Consider the following 4,998-nt stretch of genomic DNA (forward strand, 5'->3'; position numbering starts at 1 on the left):
ATCATGCTTGTATTTTACCTTTATATTTTTGAAAGAGAATAAATATCATACCATATCATATGTATATGATGCTGAGTTGTTTTTTAAATATCAATTTTAACATTTATTACGGATCTATAAATATTTTCATTGACCACAACTTTAACATTTATGACTATATGATATTTTTGAGTCCATTCAATTGTTATTAACTTAACGAGATGAAGCATACAATTGAAATGAGAATTTGAGTCATCTAGATTACTTTGAAATTGAATTGATTTGACTATATGTCATTAATCTTTTTTTTTTTCTCTTCAAGCTCAGATATTGTATAAAAAACGTTTAGTCAATTTTAACATGTCGATAGAAAGAAAAAAGAAAACAGTGGCGCGTGAAACAACCAAATGAAAGGGAAGTGTTAGATGGCGCGTGAGGTATTCAGTTGTAGTACCACAAGCCATGGCCCACCCACCCATGTGCCCTCCTGTCTCCACCAGCTCCTGCCGCTCAATGATTAGAGCTCTGTTTCCCTCCCCCTTCACCATTTTTTTCCTCTAAAACCCTTATCTTCTCCATTTCCTAATAATTTACAGTATGTCAACATCAGAAGGGGCTGCTAACGGCGTTCCAAACGCCGGAATTATTGATACCCAGAGGCAGCAGCCTCCCGGAAACGGGGTTTTAGCAGTGAAAAAGCCACCGGCTAAGGATCGACATAGCAAGGTAGATGGTCGTGGCCGCCGTATCCGCATGCCGATCATATGCGCCGCCAGGGTATTCCAGCTTACTCGTGAGCTTGGCCATAAGTCTGATGGTCAGACCATCGAGTGGCTCCTTCGTCAAGCTGAACCCTCGATTATTGCCGCCACCGGCACTGGGACGACTCCGGCCAGCTTCTCTACAGTTTCGGTTGCTGTTCGGAATTCCAATAATTCGTCGCTTTCAGCAGCACTTGACCAGAAATCTTCGTCGCAGCATCACCAGCACTTAATCTCTCCGACTCCTTTTATACTCGGGAAACGGCTCCGGTCAGAAGAAGACGGTCTAGACGGAGGAGGAAAAGAGGATAACATGTCTTCAGCTACTGTTGTTAGCGCCGCCGCGGGTGGAGGGTTCTGGGCACTGCCAGCCAGGCCTGATTTTGGCCAGGTGTGGAGTTTTGCTGCGGCGCCACAGGAGATGGTGGTGTCATCACCTACTGCCCTGGCATCGCAGCAAGGAAGGTTCATCCACAATCAACAGCCAATGGGCGAGGCGTCGGCGGCTAGGGTTGGGAACTACCTTCCGATGACCCAAGGACACTTGAATTTGCTTGCGTCATTATCCGGCCCTCCGCCACAATCCTCCGGTAGAAAAGACGACGATACTCGCTGAATTGTCTGTCAATCGGTATTGCTTGCTGTCAATATCTATATAAATATATGCATGTTGTAATTTGTGAAATCTGTGTGTGGAGGAAGAAGGATTGTTAGCATTTCAGGACTAGGGTTTTAGTTGTTTTAGCCGCGTGATTTTAGGGTTTCTGCAATTCTCGATGAAATCAAGCATCTTAGATTATAGGGTCTTCTACCCCCTTTCTTTCCCTGCATTTTTTTCAATTAGGGTTTATCCATTTTTTCTAGTCTATAATCTCTGGTTCATATCGAATGAAGTCTTGGGAGAAATTGAATCAAGAAAAATCTACAGGGTTTGAACGGGGATTCATATCCAGAAATTAAAGCTGATTCACAGACATCATTGCATTCTAGAGCTGGGCTTCTTGAAGAAGACTATTGAGAAGTGAAATCAAATGATCTCTATCAATTTCTGGGCAAATTGACAGGGAAAACATGCTTTTGTGGATCATCATCCTTTTTTGTTCTTGTTATCTCTGTGTGCTTGCACTGTTTCAATGTGATCTCAAAGAGACCGATGCAGTTTAGGGTTTACTCATCACCCATTCCCATTGTTAGATTACTGTGTGTGTGGAAAATAATAATAATGTAATCCGTCATCATCTGTATTTAAGTGAGATTTTTTCGGGGTTGCCTGTGGTGCCAATAAATAACCATATGTTTCTCTGTCTACTCCTCTTTAATCATTGTTCTTATTAATATTTCTCATATTATGGTTTTGATTCACACATAATCCTGTTTGTGATCTCAAATAGACTGTTCACACTCAACAATTGATTGCTGATGGCGTTTTACACGTTTGTTGCCTTTGGAAATGAACTGTTGATGGCATTTTGCACATTTGTAGGCATTAGAAATGAATAAGTGATGGATTTTTGACAGATTTGTTGCCTTTGGAAATGGAATGTTGACAGACTATTGAACATACATTTTATGCTTCTGGAATGAACCTTTAATGGCATCTTCTAAGCTTGGTGGCAAATTAGGAATGAAAAAGAAAGGAAGGATTTTTTTTGCAAATTTGCCAAGTTGTAGGGATCATGTTGTTAAGTATATAACTAAAAGATAAATTCTGAAAAAGAAAAAGAAAAAGAAATCAGGATTTTAGTGTGTTTTTGCACCCTTAAAGTGTGAAACAGAAATAGAAAAATTAAAGGATAACTCTGAAAAAGAAAAAGGAAATCAGGTTTTTTGTGTGTTTTTCAACCCGTAAAGCTCGAAAGAGAAAGTGGAAATTTAGGTGGGTAATGCAAAGCTTTAATCGTTTGAACCCGAAAGAAATCAATAAGATTAATTAATATGTTTGATTTTATTCTTGAGACTAATTAAGGATATGTTATAATATTTGCTAGGAATAAGGTGGTTAACATTTAAATAACACAAATTGCAAGATAATGGCAAAGATTTGAAGCAAAATGAGAACAACTTATGCATGCACAGGGAGATAGGTTAGTTGTACAATTATGTCAGAAGTGTCGGTACATTATTGGAAATAATTTTTGTGTAAGATGTCAAGAATCGGGTAGAAATTGTTTTTTTGGGTGTTCGCAAGCAAACTATAGTGTGTGAGATACTTTGTCGCGAGGAAATATAGTACAAATAGTAAGATTTAAATAACAAATTATGAACTTTTCATATTTTATTTTTGGGTGTAACATTTATTATTTTCATGGTGATGAATGATATTTTTATGGTTCTAAACTTTATAAACCGGCGATGTGTAATTGAAACTGTGGAGAAAGAAATTTGATTAGTTTTACCGAAAAAAAAAAGTTAATCATAAGACCTTATATCGGTTATTTTTCTTCAAATTAAATCTTTATATATTTTTTTTTCCTGAAAAGTCCCTTATATTTTTGTATTTTTTCCGATTTAGCCTTTTTAATTTTTATTTTCTCGATTTACCCCCTTACATTTCTATTTTTTGTCCATTTAGCCCTTATATACACACACACGGATTAAACCTTACCTTTAATTTTTTTTTTTTTAAAAAAACTTACATCTTTGTTATCTTTGAATATCATGATCCATAATTCCATACAAGATGCTTTCAACTTCATGATCTTTAGAGTAAATCTAGAGAGGTGGTCATGTAAACCCATTGGTTGACGATTGGCTAAGAACATTGTAAGTTCATCTAATGATATGGAAAAGTTCAACCCAATATACGTTCTGTTTGATCAAGGGTTATCTATATATATATATATATATATATATATATATATATATATATATATATATATATATATTTTAATGTTGGTTATGGCGGGTGAAGGGTAAAAGTTGTTCTTGTTGGCTTTTTTATTCTCATTAGGGAGCAATAGGGTTCAATGATGGAAGATGATAAATCCAGGAAGGAAAAGAGGATAACATTCGTTGGCGAAAAAAAGAAGAGGGCAAGTGTTTTTTTTTTCCTTCCACCATCAACCGTGTGGTTCCAATGACAATAACCCTTGATCATAACGATGATTGTTACGCATTTTAGGTTGAACTTTTCTAGATGATTACATGCGCCTATAACGTTATTCACCACATAGATGATGCCATATGGAAGAGAAATTTATGCAATCGTCAAGCAATGGAGTTACATCACAATCTCTCTAGATTTACTACAAACCATTTTGAAGTTGGGAGCATCTACGATGAAATTATGAAACCGAATGCAAGAAAACTGTAACATCCTGATTCCCAGGTATGAGATTTATGGCTTAAAAGGTAATTTTCCTTTTTGAACTCGCCGAGTTGAAGGCCTCAACTCGACGTGTTGGAAGCTTCCCAACTCGACGATTTGTTGAGAAAAACTCGACGAGTTGGTGGTTGATTATGAAACCCTAATTTTTAGGGTGTTTGATATGTGTATTTTTATATATATTTTTATACACTTTATCTTAATATTTTGGCCTTATTTATTCTATTTTAGAACTAAAAAGTACTCATAATACTTTGAATTATGTTTGGCAGCTAATTGTTGTCGATGAAGCACAAAAGAAAAGACTGAATCGGGAACCGGGCTTAGAAGCTAAAAGAAATAAAAATTGCTGAAAAAGTGAGTACGCCCCGCGTAAGGTAATGGTACGCGCCGCGTACACCTTTGCACCGGATAAACTTGATCGCGTGATTATCTTGAGTACGGGCTGCGTAATCCTAAGTACGCCCAGCGTACTTAGGTCGGCCACAAAGATTATAAATGTCGATTTTTAGCTAACCAGGAGGAGGATTCGACTTCTAACCTAATTTAGTCGACAATTAACTTCTGTTAAGCCGTTTTGAGGGTCTAGAAGGCGGCCGGAAGGCCGTTAAGCTAACGGAAGCGGAGATCGGAAGGATTAGAGAGCGGATACATGTTGATTATCATATGGTTTGCTGACGTGACCATGTTTAGCATTCTATTGTGGTACTTTTCTGTATTTAGTTTCTGATTTAGGTGTAAAAACCTTTTACTTTGTGTTTATGATTGAATGAAGCTTTGATTATTAGACTAATTGCTATATTAAATAGTTTATTTGTGTTTAATTTGTCTTGCCAAGCTTGTTAAAAGATCCTCATGTGTTAATGATGATTATTTTCTGTTAATTGTTAAGTGAATTGAGTTGCTTGAACATCTGCTTGATTTGCTTGTCTC

The 4,998-nt window shown here is 36.8% G+C and overlaps 1 pseudogene; it reads left to right on the plus strand.

Annotated features, from left to right (window-relative positions):
* Window positions 1–506: 506 nt before the first annotated feature.
* Window positions 507–2,048, plus strand: LOC145092227 (transcription factor TCP7 pseudogene; annotated as a pseudogene).
* Window positions 2,049–4,998: the final 2,950 nt, after the last annotated feature.

Source organism: Lactuca serriola, chromosome 3 (assembly GCF_051521515.1).
Source record: "Lactuca serriola cultivar US96UC23 chromosome 3, Lser_US96UC23_V15, whole genome shotgun sequence".
Taxonomy (NCBI): Eukaryota; Viridiplantae; Streptophyta; class Magnoliopsida; order Asterales; family Asteraceae; genus Lactuca; species Lactuca serriola.